Raw genomic sequence first — 14146 nt, 5'->3', positions numbered from 1 at the left:
TCCAGCTTGTTACTCATCTCATTTCCTGCACTGTTAGTAACTTTACAAGGCATAGAAGTTTCATCACATATCACATATCTACTTATAATGACTTTATAACCCTGACTTTCTTTATCACACAGTCTATAGGCCTTAACACCTAAAGGATAACCTAAAAAAACACATTTTATACTCCTAAGTTCAAGTTTTCCCTCAGATTGATGTACATATGCAGCATAGCCAAACATTCTAAGCTTGCTATAATCAGGCTTCTTATCAAGCCACACATGTTCAGGGGATTTAAAATTTAAAACAGTAGATGGTGATAAATTTACCAAATGCGTAGCTATCATAGCAGCCTCACCCCAAAACAATTTAGGTAAACCAGATGAAACAAGCATACATCTCACCTTATCAAGCAAAGTCCTATTCATCCTTTCAGCCACACCATTTTGCTGTAGTGTGTGCTTAACAGTTCTATGCCTTAGTTTACCATGAGACTTACAGAAATTATCAAATTCTCTATTACAAAATTCTATACCATTATCGGTTCTCAAGGCTTTTACAGGTTTATTGGTTGGATTTTCATTAAGCAATTTCCATTCTTTAAACCTAGTAAATGCTTTATCTTTGGTTTTCACCAAGTAAACCTAAACTTTTCGAGAAAAATCATCAATTATTGACAAAAAATACCTATGACCACTTTGTTTTTGTAACTTGGCAGGGCCCTACAAATCAGCATGCACATATTCTAACATAGATTTAGATCTACTTGTACTCAAGTTAAAGTTAAGCCTATGTTGTTTTCCCAAAATACAGTTTTCCCAAAATTCTAGCTTGCTGATTATGTCCTTGCCAAACACATTCTGTTTATTCAAGTAGTACAAGCCTTTTTCACTAACGTGACCAATCTATTATGCCACAAAATAGTTTTATCAATTGATGAACTAACAGAATCATTACTAGAATTAGTCATTGTTTTACCAAGCAAAACATACAAACCATTTTTTTTCACACCTTTCATAACAACAAAAGAACCCTTAGTCACTTTCATAGTACCATTTTCAGTTTTACAAGAAAAACCATATTCATCTAACATGCCAAGAGAAATTAAATTCCTCTTCAACTCAGGGACATGTCTAACTGAAGTAAAAGTCTTAATGGTACCATCTAATAGTTGTAGTTGCACATTTCCAATGCCAACTACTTGACATGACCAGTTGTTTCCTAGAAGGACTTGACCACCATCACACTTAGAATAAGAGTGGAAACAACTTAAATCAGGACACATATGTAAGGAACAACCTAAATCTAACACTCAATCAAATTTATCTTAACTGGAAGACACAACCAAGACCTCTGCAGGCTCCAAATCAGTATAAGTCACTGCCAAGTCACCTGTTTCATGGCCTTTCTCTTTTTCATCTTTCCTTTTCTTAAAACAATTTTTAGTAAAATGGCCCTCTCTCTTGTAGTAATAACACTTCCTGCCTCTTGTCCTAGATTTAGATCTAGGATGTTCTTTAGATTTACTCCTATGGTCATAGTGACCCCAATTTTTAGTGGTGCTCTTACATCTTACTGTAAGTCCTTCCCATTTAGACTCAGCTTTCAATTCTAAGTCTCGAGACCTAAGTGCACTTACTACAGTTTCTAAAGACAAAGAATCTCTGCCATACTTAATGGCATTCTTCACTTCTTTATATGTTTCATGTAAGGAGTTTAACAATATAACTGCATGATGTTTAGTATCAAACACAACATTACAGTTTGCAAGACTCAGAATTAAATGATTAAAAGAATCAATCTTAGCATCTAAGTCCTTAGGGGTATCCATTTTTAAACCAAAAAATTGCTCAAGCAAAAAAATTCTATCTGGTAAAGATCTCACCAAGTAAAGCTGCTCAAGTTTTTTCCACATCTATGAAGTGGTACTGACATCATCAACCTGCCGCAGCACATTGTCAGAAAGGTGAAGGATGATGGTGCTCAGTTTCATCAATTTCCAACTTTTTGTCTTCAGTGACATTTGCTCCAAATGAACCATCGATTTCCCTTGCCACCTTCATCTGGACTAGCATAGCCCTCATTTTCTTGTGCCAGAGTAAGAAGTCTCCATTGCCATTGAAGATGATACGAACCTAGGACGACCTGCTCCTAAACCCGTATTATATTAGCCCGGATCTTTAATTAAGTTCAAGTTCTAATGGAATGGACCTCAACCCCTAACCAACCTGTGGTTAGAAACCTTGGTATAATGTAGACGCCATAATAGGGGATGGAAAACCTATTGATAAGTCAAGCTAAAACAAGCAATTCTCTAATGGCGTTTTAGGTGTTCTCAAAGAACAAAGAGATAATTAATCTCACAAATATTTTCTTAATCAAATCAAAGTTGTATTCTTATTGAAAAATAAGCCTTTAAATAGGCTACAAAGCCACGAAATAAAACCCTAAAAACAAAAGAAAACCAGCCACCACACATAAAGAAACCTAGTTGGCTGAAACTATACTTCCTTTCCTAATCTAAGTTTGAGTAATTAATTCCTTTATATTAAATTAGGAATTAATTAATTTACAATGGAAAGAATAAAATAAAAACCTTGAAAGAATAAAATAAAAACCTTCCTAAAGTTATTTTTTCAAAAAAATAAATAAATAAAAGCCAAAAAGTAATGGTAGTTTCCTAAAACAAAAAGTAAAAACAAATTAGGAAACTAAAAATGCTAGCCTTTTTGATCAAGTTGACTTTGATCAATCTTTGACCTCTTTGAGCTTCAAATCAGCTTCTAGATGCTTTGTACGATGCCAAATAAGCTGAATATGAAGTCCCACACGTTGCCCATGCTTGGAAAAATAAGAAAAGGCTAAAACAGTAAAATACAGTAAAGCCAGCAAGCAATACAGCAAATTCGGCCAAATTGTTGATGCTGTCCGTACAAGCCCTTTTTGATTGCATTTGAGGCTGCTTTAACTTGATTCCATGACCTCTTAGGCATATGTATTGAACCCATAAAGCATTGGAACCATTTCATGCTTCCCGGACTCCAAAAATGTACCAAAACCATCACCCGGGTCCGTATCGGCTTCCACCACTTGGATGCTTCGAATAGGCTTTGTATCTTTAAGTATGGACAAGCTCTGTTGAGATTGATTACCCTCTGTATAAATACTCCCAGGTTGCCCTTAAATCTCTTAATTTGAGCTCTTGTGATTGGCCTAGTCTTCATCCGTGTCGAGTCAGCACCCCAGCGGGTTATCGGTGGAGCGGGCTCGGGCGGAATCACATTAGAAGACTTCAATCTCCAATTTCGTAGACATCCTTGGAATTAGTTAAAACCAAGCACCTTTTCCGAGATTGTTAATCAAAACACTCACCCAGAATTGAAAATTCCTAAATTCACCAAGAATTGAAAATATCCAACTCACTAAGAATTGAAAATACCCAAATTCACCAAGAATGAAAATACTCAAGTTCACCAAGAATCAAAAAATTACCCAACTTATCGTGAATTGAACATACCTAATAGCTTTGATACCACTATTGGAAAATTAGAGAGCAAAAAAAAAAAAAAAAAAAAAAAAAACTGAAAAACTAACTAACACAAACAACAACAAGATTTAGCGAGGTTCAGCCAAGATTGCCTACGTCCTCGTTGCTCTGGTGAGAGCTTCTGGTATTATTGAATAGCTGCTATCACTGAAATCGACTACAAAATTTTAACTATGGAATCACTCAGATATTTACAACCCAAAACCCCTGTTACACCATTTTCTCTTTGTGTTCTCAACCAAGCGCACAAAGAACCTCACAAAGAACATCAATTACACATACAAAGAAGAACACGAGGGAATGAAAACAGATTTCTTGGAGTTTTTCCCGCTTTTGCAGCTTTCTTGAAAATTTGATTTTTCTCACTTTTTTTCGTTGTGAAGGAAGGAAACCATATATAACAAGTGTTGCCTCAAAACGACGTCACTCTACTTAAAATGTGAGGCAAAATAACCATTGTACCATTCTTTACGTCAAAATAATGAAGTGCACCGTTTTGACCACCAAAAACTTGAAAACATGCAAAATAGGTTTTGCAATTCTGCACCAGTTATGCAACACATCACAGCAGCATTACAAGGTGAATTTGAGAAGTAAATCATCACAATTATCGAAGTCAGTTAGAGAAATGCTATAGGCTTATTCTAAATATGTAAATAGGGGGCTTGGAATGTGTATATACAAAAGATAGTGAAAAAAACATTCAAGTTAATCTCTCTAGTATATATAGTAAATATGCGTGAAGTACTATCATTGGATAATGATCAGTCTTAACATGTATGAGAAAATAAGCAGGTAAAACAATAATCAATTTGATATGGTTTTAAATCATTTTGCCTTTTTTGCCAGAAACTTCTCAATTATTGTTTTCCAAAATAAAAAAAAGTACTATTTCTATTGTTCGAATTTATTGTTTAACGAAATGACCACAACATGAAATTTCTTGGTTGCTAAAAATATAGAAAAGTTGCATTTTTGATTGTTAATAAAAGAGTAACTTTAAAGGAAGTGGAAGAATTACATGGGACTGAGTAGCCAAAGGTTCCTGCAAATGGAGTCCAATTTGATGACTCTTGATCCAAAATTGTAGCAGAACAGAGTCAGAGATGTGAGCTTCATATTTATCATCGAACAAAATGTTCTTACTTGATATGTTTCTATGGACTATAGCTGGGCAACACTCATCTTGCATATAGGATACCCACTCTCGTAGTCCACTTCAACTCCATTGCCTTTACATTATCACTCAATATCTTTACCAAAATTATAGGAATGGATCCTCTAATGTTTTTTTGAACAAACTAAAATTGGCTAGGGATGTAAGGTTTCCAATAGATGCAGAATTGAGCCAATAAGATGGCTCTCATACAGTTGAATAGTTTTAACATATTTTAGCTGTTAATGGACACAGGTATGGAGCACTTAGATGATTATCCCACAAATAAAGTTTCACCTAAGATTTAAGTTGTCCAATCCCTTTGGAGGATGGATCCATTTATATTGTTTTCCCAAATACTCAGCTCTGTTAAGCTACTTAAGTTTGCCACAGATGTAGGAATTCAGCCAGTGAGATGCTTATCATAAAATAAAAAAAAAGTTAAAGATTTAGGTTGTCTAATCTCATGGGTAATGGATCCAATTATTTTGTTTCAGTAAAGCTCCAAATAGATTAAGTTGCTTAGGTTTCCAACGGAAACCGGAATTGAGCCAGTGAGCTGGTTATCAAACATAGAAAGCATACTCAATGACTTAAGCTATCCAATCTCATTGGGGATGGACCCACCTATTTTATTTTCACTAAGTTGCAAATTGGTCAAGTTGTTCAGTTTACAATGGAGAAAGGAATTGAACTTGCAAGATTGTTACTATAAGCATAAATCATTTCAAGAGAAACCAATATAAACCAATATGCCTTTTGAGGTGGTATCGAGCCATTCAAATAATTGTTAGCCAAAGCAAGGAAACGTAAACTTGTCAAAAGGCATATTTGGGAAGGAATATTTCTAGAGAGATGATTGAACCTCATATCTAGTAAGGTAAGTGTGGAAACGTTGCCAATGTGCATGGGGATACTACCATGAAGGGAGTTGTTATTCTTGAAAAATGGAGATAATTATTCTTGTGAGTAAAAGAAATTAAAATAATTAACTTTTTTTATTCCTCCGTTTAATTGAAGGTTTCTCATTTCTTAAAATAATTTACCGTTTTTATTCCTCTGTTTAATTGAAGGTTTGGCAGCATTTGTTCAGAAAAGCCTGGTTTCAAATAATAAATTAAATCAAATTTGGTTCTATTTAAAATTTTTTTAAATAGTCATTTTTAAAATCTATAAGGTACAATAATTTATGTTTTTGTTTTGGTATAGTCTTTTGTATGAATTTATTGTCTCCAAATCATGTCGTTTTCTTTTTTTGCCAAGGACCAAGAAGACTATTCAGGTTTTATGAAAATTATTTGTCATCTTAACAGTTGTTTTTCGATGGATTAATGCAGATTTGTGTGCATTTGATAAACATGTTACAAACTAGTAATGACCTATAAAACATGTTACAAACACTGGCAACTTGGGAATGACTTGAATGGTGGCAAAGTTCTTTTATTGAATTGATAAACATGTTACATACTGGCGAAGTCCTTTTGCTTGCAAGTATCATGAGGTCAATATTGACTTTAGAAGTTTCTAGAACTATCTAGAGTTTATTAAATACTTGAATAGGAAGAAAAACATTGGTAGTTGAGAAAGAAATATCTCTGCAATATTAAGAGGAGCACCGACCTTAAGGAAATGTCAAAAGTTTAAAGGTAGCTCCTCATGGTAGTGTCTAGAGTGCTAGGATTGTCAATGTGAGTATGCGTGTTTGTGTATTCAAAGAGTCTTGTACAAGTGATTAATATAATATAGGTGATTAATTCCCAACTGGTATCAGAGAGCTATATTAGCCACAACATATCATTGCCTTTGATTAAGAGAACCTTTGGTTTACGCAAGAAATAAGGAAGCATAATTGGCTTTGACTTGCAGTTTATGAATTTAGTTTGACTTCAATTTTTCTTTTTTTTTCTTTTTTCTATTTTTGGAATAATGCTGCATTTTGTACAACTATATTGTTTGACTTAGTCATGTCATGTGCAAATGTTTTTTTCTTTTTCAACTTTTGGAACTTGGCTTCGACTTAAGAAAAATGAATTGATGGGTTTTGTTTGATTTTCCTTTTGATATGGACCTCTAATTTTCTAGTTGGTTGCAATAATGAAGAGGAAGATATCGTGTGCACCACTGATATATATATATATATATATATATATGTTATATAGCTCAATAGAACATTATTAGGGAGAATTCTAAATGCTACATATATAATTTCATTCATTATTGTATAAAATTGATATTTAGATAAAAATATATCATATCAAGTTACATAGTTATTCTTAAAAATGGAACAAAGGATTGAAACCATATATTAAAAAAAAAATGCTGTTATCAACTCGTTACACTACTTTTATAAGCAACCTCTATCTGATTAGTTTTACTCAAGATTCAACTTTTATTATTATTATTATTATTATTATTATTATTATCTCTAGAAGAATTACTTGACATGGGTTTGCCTGGTTTTTACTTTTCGTTTCCAATGCAAAGCTGGCTTTATCCACTCTTTGTTTGAAACAGAGTTATCTTCTAGCTTTATATATGAGTTATATTTTATAACACACCAGAGAGAATTAAAACAAAATAGTACATTGCTATCATTTGGTTCAACATGAATAATATTTGGAAGCAAACCCTCTCCCTGAGCCATGCCCCTTAAGTTTTAGGGTTTGAAGGAGAAAACTAATAAACTGTAATTCATGTTTTCTTATATTTTTTGGCATAAGAAAAAACTGTCTCTTTGTTTGAGAGATTACGACATTGCATTACATATTTTAGATGAATTTAAGTTACAAGGGTGTCTTTGCTTGTGTGCTATGTATTTAGTAGTTCTGTGCTGTTTAACTTATTCAACATCAACATTCAGGTGATCTTATTCAATTCCCATGTGAGGGAATGCAGCATTGGATGAAAGCAAGTATAATTTGCATTTGATTACTGTTTAGATAATATATAATTGAAAGGCCATGTGAGTTTTGAATCTGTTTTTACAGGGCTTGCCATTATAATTGTTGTTGCTGCGGGATAAGGGCGTATGCCTCATGGTATACTATGGACAAAAAACTATGTACCATAAAGTGTAAGATAATAATCCTCAAATCAAGCCATTTATCTGTGTGTTTACAAGCTGCTGGTCAGAGAAGAAAGAAGAGAAAATTTCTAGGTTCCAAAACGGCAACACTTTGCTGCCACATCAGTTAATGAAGGATAGAAAAGTCATCTCGTGAATTTTTCAGTTACAACAATTTGTTTGCCACCAAAGAGCTGTTGGAGATTAGTTGAACACACCATTTCTTGTTTCTGGAAATACATATGTAACATCCCACATCGGCTGGAGAGGGGCACGAAGCAGTCTTTATAAGGCTGTGGATACCTCTCCCTTCAAGATGCATTTTGACAAAACCTTGAGGCCAGGGGGGAGAGAGGGAGTGAACCCTGGGCCAAAGAGGACAATATCTTAATGCGGGTGGTACTAGGTTGTTACAGTGGTATCAGAGCTGGACCTGGATCGGTGTGCCAGTGAGGACGCTGGGCTCCAAGGGGGGAGAATTGTAACATCCCACATCGGTTGGAGAGGGGCACGGAGCGGTCTTTATAAGGCTGTGGATACCTCTCCCTTCAAGACGCGTTCCTGGGAGGGAAAGTAAAACTGTGAGGGGGGCTACGGCCTGGAATGCCCCAAAGCGGACAATATCTTGATTGGGCCTGGGAGGCCCAGGCCAATGGGACTGGCAGGTTAAAGAGGTGGGACCTCTAACCATTAAGACGCGTTTTGACAAAACCTTGAGGTCAGGGGGGAGAGAGGGAGTGAACCCTGGGCCAAAGAGGACAATATCTTGATGCGAGTGGTACTGGGCTGTTACAGTGGTATCAGAGCCGGACCCGGATCGGTGTGCCAGCGAGGACGCTGGGCCCCAAGGGGGGAGGATTGTAACATCCCACATCAGTTGGAGAGGTGTCAGGACCTATCCAGAATTCCTCCCCGGAACCCTAGACAAGCCCTGATCCTAGGGAAATACCACCGAACCTTCCAACGGAAAATCCTGCAACACCTCCCCAAAGGGTAGGACTAACCAAAAATTACCTGCACTGAAAACACACTTCTATAAACATCCCCTTATTCCTCCCATAATACTACAAATTGATTCCACAAATTTCAGCACACCAAAAAAAATAATAGTAACTCAGTGCATAAATAATAACTACACGTCCAATACAGTATACAGAGCATTATACAGATAATGTGGAATTTATACAATGACAGATAAGAAGTAATACAGGATGGAAAGGAAAAGGGGAAGAAATACTTCTTGGACTTTGGCAACGAACTGAGATGTTGGGCTCGCTCCGGACAATCAACGTTTCCCAACCTTGACCTAGGGGAACGGAATTTAAAAACGTGAGATGCTAATCATCTCAGTGAGTGACCCTAACTACCGAACACTTTTAATATTAATAGTATACCAAATAAATGGATTTAATTAATACCAACAATTAAATAATAAATAAATCATAAACATTGGAAGTAATATTTTCTCTCAAAACCCTCACTATTCACTCCGTTGGAAATATTCCCCTTTTAAAACATTTTCACAAAACCCGATATTCGTACCTCCCGAAAACTAAGGGATCAAATAATTTAATAACCAACAAACAAATAAATAAATACCCAAAATATAAATAAAATGTAATAAATTATAATAAATAATTTTTGTACTCTTTGGGGTTTGAAATTTCTATCCGAAAATTTACACTTGACGCACCACACCATATACCGGTGATGCCCTCCGATACCCAGCGTCCTGAGCACCGACTGGCGGGGAGATTAAACAGAGAAACTTTCAAACGGCACTTCGGCGTCCTGACAGTACCGCTGCTGAAACCGTCATCTCGGCCAAGGGAGGGGCGGCTGTGGCCAATATCAAACTTGCCTGCACACGGTCCAATGGCAACCACGGGAGACATAATACTTGCGCGCTAAACCACATAATACTTGCACGCTAAACCACGTGTACATACACCAGAACACCAATACTTTATGAGTGCGTCTAAAATAATTATTAAACCAACCGTATCGTTTTCCAAAATTACCGTGGGAAATATACCAATTTTCACATTTACCATCCCACATATTTTCATTTAACAAACCCGGTACGAAAACATAGATAACAGTAAAACAATAATTTTTTCTCGCAACAAGCGGTTCAACGAATAATATACCACGGGCATAATTATGAAAATTAAACCACCAATTTAAACAAATAATTTTTTTAAAATATTCAAACCAATTATGCCCAAGAATAATATAAAATCCATACACAATTAATTACTGGAAATACTTGCTCATGTGTAATAAATACCATTTAATCACAATAAAATAATAATCGGGAATTTCTTAATAACCCCAAATTTCCGTTTAGCACCAATGGATAAATATATATAAAATAATATTTTTTCCGATTATATTTAAAATACGCCACATGAGCACAAATTACAGATATCGATTCAACACCACATAAATATAATTAATTGCCCAAAATAGTTTTCAAGGTGGGGCACTCACCTGGAGCACGCAATTAAACCATGATCCACCATGGGATCAATTCCACGACTCACCGGTGCTCTTAGAACACAATTCACACACAGTCAAATAAATTAATATTTTATTCGGGTAAATAATACCTGGTACCCGGGGGGTCAAACACAAACGTTAACCAAAATGGTCGAATAATATACCGAATCGAAGCTTGTGGAACGAGGATCGCATTACCGGTCTCCATCGACCCCAATTCCGCCGGTGGTGGCCGAAAAGCTTCGACCGGTCTTGATTCCTTCGCATCTCACAAACCACTTCGAATTTTGGAAATTGGAGGCCATATTTGGACTCAGAGGACCCAAAATAGGAGGAGAGGGGTGGCAATTCGGACTGGGCTGGCCGAAAACGGCGAGAATCGCCAGAAAAATTTCAACCCGCCTCCGCGACTTCACCGGCCGGCCGGCAGCCAAATTTGGCTGGTGAGCTCACCAGCGTGTGGGCTTGGACGGTGGCCGACGCGTGTGGGCAATGGGTGGCCAGAAAAGATAAACACGATGAGGCCAAGAGGGAGAAAGGAAAGGAAAGGAAGAAGGAGAAGGAAGAAGAAGAAGAAGAAGAAAGAAAAGGGAAATTTCCCCCCGTGTCCCCCCCCCCTTTTTCCCCACGTGGGGAGAAGAAAAGAAAAAGAAAAAGAAAAAAGAAAAAGAAAAAAGATAATAAAATAAAATTAAATAATTAAATAATATTTAAAATAATATTATTATATAAAATAACAATAAAATAATTTGATATTAGGCATGGTTGACATGTGGCATCTCACCATGGTGACACATGGTCACATTTATTAAGTCACACGTGGCACATCGTTACACGTTCAAAAATAATACGGTGTTTGAAAAACTCTACAGGTCCATAACTTTCAAACCACATGTCCAAATCGGACGTGCCACTAGTCTATGGACTCGTATCAACTAGTACTTTACAACCATGCATAAGTCAAAGCTCAACTTTGCATTAAAAAAAAAGTCAACTCTGGCACCCTTTGGATAGTTTGGACCTCAACTTGTTTTGCTCATAACTTTCAAACCGTAGCTCCGTTTTCAACGTGCTACTAGTCTATGAACTCGTGCCAACGTGTACTTCGTACCGGTACCTCAGTCAACCTAGAATTCTAACCGGAACAAAAAGTCAACTTTTGACCCCTTTGGTCAACGGTTAACAGTCAACCTTGGTCAACGTGCAAAAATTCCGACATGGTTCGGGACGGGGTGTTACAGGAGGGGCACAAAGCTGTCTTTATAAGGTTGTGGATACCTTTCCCTTCAAGATGCATTTTGACAAAACCTTGAGGCCAGGGGGGAGAAAAGGAGTGAACCCTGGGCCAAAGAGGACAACATCTTGATGCGGGTGGTACTGGGCTGCTACACATATATGTATTTTTTGGTCTTCTTCTTCATATATTAGATATAGAATAGAAAAACAGAGAGCGGAAAAAGTTGCAGGCCCGAGAGAAAGCTTTGTACGAAGTGAGTCCCTTTGAGTTTTGGAAGCAATTCTTTCTTGTTTCTTTGTATTCTCAACGTGGGTTTGAGAGAGATCTCTGTGGAGATCGAAGAGTGAATGGGTGTATTGGGTTCTTGGGTTCTTGGTTTTGGTATTCTTGTGTGAATCCACCATTGATGGTGTGTGAGTAAGCTTGTAAACACTACATTTACATAGTGCAGAAAGCTCAACACCTGAGCAACGAGGACGTAGGTTGATTTGACCGAACCTCGATAAATTTGTGTGTTTTTGTTCAATTTCTTTATTCTAGAAGTAGTTCCAGAATTCTACAACATAAAGAAATGGTTTTACTAAATACTATAAAATATTCAGAACAAAAACCACTACAAATTTTACTTCGGCTTGAAAACCAGATCATGTATTTTTCTCCATTAATTATACTAGAAGATAGACATGACATAATCCCTTGGCTCAATTAATAAGACATGGCATGACTAATTCATGGTATATTCAAGCTCTGGCTATCTTATTAAGGAAGAAAAGAAAAGCATTCCTGTGACTAATAGAAAACAATAGAAAAGCAAAAGAAAATGCAAACACTTGAACAACATAAATCAAGGAGAAATTATAGCAGTTTAGGATGTCCATGTTGGGGAGTCAAACACCTGCTTTACTGTAATTCTATGAAAGAGCTTGTACAAGGATGGTAATGGAGTTGACAGCTTCTAAGATACTTGCTTCATAATTGGCCGAGACTGAATTTGGTTGCAGTCTCCGCAATGGATAACTTAAAGAAATTTTCTGCAAGATTTATTATTATTTTCTTCCTCAGTTTTGGTTTAGTTTATGATCAGCTACAAATAAACTGAGTTCTTGCTACAAAGTATATCTTTTCATATATATATAAAAAAAAAAAAGCCACTAAAATTAACAACAAGGTAATGTTAGAGAGAAAGGAAGAGAAATTATGACTACCAAATGCCATATTAATTGAATCATGACACGCTGAATGCAGGGGAAAAAATCAATGATGGTATGAAGATATGCTCAAAGAGAAAGAAAATGGATATGAGGACTGAAAATGGCAATAAAACATTGCTAGAAATGTTAATCGAAGAGCGAATATGAGGACATCTTCTCAAGTTACATACAATTTTGCAAAATTGAAAGGTTTTGAGCATCTTAACTATACATACTTTCTGAAAACAGAATATATATGATCATTTTGTCAGGTAAAATAACAGTCATTGGTCATTATGATTATGTATTTTGCATGATAAATAGATTTATGTACCATGTTGTAAAGCAAGTATTTAATGCTTTTTACTCCAAGGATGCACTTTCTCAACATCTCAAACGAGTACTATTTCTGCGCCGAAATTTGGATATGTGCTGCTGCCATTTTAGAAGGACAGGAACTTGCATACGTCTTCTGACAGAATTTGAGGTGTGGATATTGTACAAAATGCTAAATCAAAAAAGAAAGAATATGCCGCTTGAGAACACTGCTCAGGTCTAATATGCTTTCTAGATTACAAAGGTAGAAATTGAAATGGTTCAAAGAAGACTGCCTATATTCTCCAAATTTGAATGAAAATATTTTGTTCCGTTTTGCTATTTTATTGAAACGTTTGGTTAAGAAGTCCAGAAGTGATATAACTAAGCATCACCTTTACAGCCTTGCATGCTGCGGTTTTACTGAATATTATTAAACATTTGGAAAGAAAATGACCTCAAATTTTTCTCTGTCTCCATCTATTAGCAATTTAAGTACCAGATCATGCTTTTAATCCATTAAAGACACAAGAAGCTAGACATTACACAACCAAGTCTTGGAATATCTAAGCTCAGGCTAAGTTATTAAGCAAGAAACAAAAAAAACCCAGTGACTAATGAAGAATGACAGAGTGAAAGTAAATGCAAATGCACAGACACATAGACAATCTAAAACTAGGAAAAAATGCAGCAGTTTAGGCTGTCCATGTTGGGGAATCAAACAGCTGGTTTATTGTAACTGTGGGCTTTGTTGCAGGCAAACAAATGTTATTTCAGCAATGGAGACCACTTGGTCTACTATTCGCCTATTTACCTAGTTGGAGGTGAGAAACGCTGGTCCAGTACTCATTTATCAAAATGCGCTACCCCGTAAGTCTTCCACTTATCAAGTGGTTGGAAACAAACCAAAATTAGTAATTGCTTTCCAACCAGGACAATTCGTTTTCTTGGTTTAGGAAAATGAATTTCTTGGTTTTTTATTATTTTTCCTTTTGAATGACTTTATGCTTCGAGTTGACCACTTTTTTTACCTAAGGGGTTCCAGGCCAACCAATCTAAATATCTACATTCCGACCAAGACCTTAATTTCTTTTCCTTTTTTTTTTTTTTGCCCCAAGGATATAAAGACACTAATTAGACATATTTGTCA

Source organism: Ziziphus jujuba, chromosome 3 (assembly GCF_031755915.1).
Source record: "Ziziphus jujuba cultivar Dongzao chromosome 3, ASM3175591v1".
Classification (NCBI taxonomy): domain Eukaryota; kingdom Viridiplantae; phylum Streptophyta; class Magnoliopsida; order Rosales; family Rhamnaceae; genus Ziziphus; species Ziziphus jujuba.
This window is presented reverse-complemented; position numbering follows the sequence as displayed.